The sequence below is a fragment of the Parus major genome, chromosome 1A (genome assembly GCF_001522545.3).
Source record: "Parus major isolate Abel chromosome 1A, Parus_major1.1, whole genome shotgun sequence".
Lineage (NCBI taxonomy): Eukaryota > Metazoa > Chordata > Aves > Passeriformes > Paridae > Parus > Parus major.
In genome coordinates, this window is record NC_031773.1 from 63,833,884 (window position 1) to 63,835,670 (window position 1,787).

A 1,787-nucleotide genomic window follows, 5' to 3' on the forward strand; every position below is an offset into this window, starting at 1 on the left:
AGTAGGGGGGTGGGGGGCGCGGCCCCGGTCCCCGCCGGTGTTTTCCTTCCTGGAAAAGAGAGAAACCGAAAGGCGGCAGCGGGGGCCGGGCCGGGCCGGGCGCTGCGCCCCGCCCCGCGCCGCCGCTCATTGATCCGGAGTTTCGGGGCCGAAACTGACGTGGGTTCCCGGCACCAGCACCGCCCCTTAAAGGGGCCGCGGCGGCCACCGCTGGCCTTGCGCCTCTGCCCCGCGGGCGGAGCGAAAGTGTGTTTCGCTCCGGCCGGCGCCCTGGGTGCCGCTGAGGGCTGGCCAAGGTAAGGGGAGGCTGGAAGGGCACGGCCGGGCCACATCGCCGTAGCCAAGCCGGTGCCGTCTGCCACCGCGCGGGCCCTTTAAGCGCCGAGCGGCGGTCCCGGGGCGGGCCCCGGCAGTACAGTGAGCTTTGTTCCGCCGTCCCTCGGGCAGCCCCGGCCGGGAAGCGCAGCGCGGCCACCGCGGGGAACGGGGCGTCCGCGGAGGCGCCGCCGGCCCGGCCCCGTCCCCGTGTTCAGAGCTCGGCCTGGCCCTGCGTTCGGAGCCCGACGCGGGCGCTCCAGCGCAGGGTTTCAGGGATGTGTCTGTATCACCCGCAGCGAGCGGATACAAACCCCTGCCTTGAGTGTGATTTCCATCCGCGATGGACTCAGCGCCGGTTTCTCTCTGCCACCTGGAGCAGTACCAGCCCCAGCCCTCGTGATGGGAGTGAAAAGAGCAGGAGGAAAGTGAAAAACACCCCGGTCTTCTCTTATTTCAAATCTCTCCGTGATTTTACTGGCATTTTTGGGTGTCCTGGCTAGTTTTTAAGATGCACCCACTTTATTGCAAGGCCTGAAGGTGCGTGGGAGCAAAGCACTGCCTTGTACCCGTGGGACTGCAAGGCAGAGCTGCCTCTGGAGTCTGCTGAAGGATTCTGTGCACTGGGATAGCGTAGGTTCCTATAAGTGATTTGGTGCTACCAAAAAGGGCAAAAGAGAGGGAATCCAAGCGCGGTGCTTTCAAAGCAAGGCTTAGCTGATACTTCCCGGTGCCTGCCTTAAGCATGGTGTGCTGCCATCAAATGCAGAGCTGGTTCCACCTACGTGGCCAAGAGGTGTAGGCACCCCTTGGTCCATTTTGCAAACCAGAACCCATTCTTTGCAGCCTCTTACAGCTTCATTTTGACCTTAAACTAAATGAGGGACAGGGAGGGAAGGTACTATCCCCCTCCCAGCCTAACAACCAATGACCCGTTTTAAATATAGGACGACCTCAACAATGAAGGATTCATGTTTACTGTCTTCCCTCAGCACAGCTGAACTACTGAAGTAGAGTTGTTGCTTTTCAGAGTCATGGAATCGTCAAGGTTGGAAGAGTCTTTCAAGATCATCCAGTACAAGATACTACTACAGATACTACTGTATCCCCTTAATCACTATATCACTTGATGCCAAATCCAGATAGCTTTTAAGCACACCCAGGGACGGTGATTTCAGCCCCTTCCAATGCCTGAAGCCCCTATACAGTGAAATTTTTTTTTCTCATACCCAATTTAAGAATCCTGTGTCTCAGCTTAAGGCCATTTCCCTTTATTTTCTCACTCCAGGCATGGCAGAAGAGACTAGCCCCCTCCTTCCTCCACCCTCATGTTGGGGTGTTGCAGAGAGCAATGAGGTGTCCCCAGAGCCTCCTCAAGACTAAACTTCCTCAGGCATTCCCCATAAGACATGTTTTCTAGACCCTTCACAAGCCTTGTTGCCCTTCTCTGGACATGCTGCAGCACCTCAATG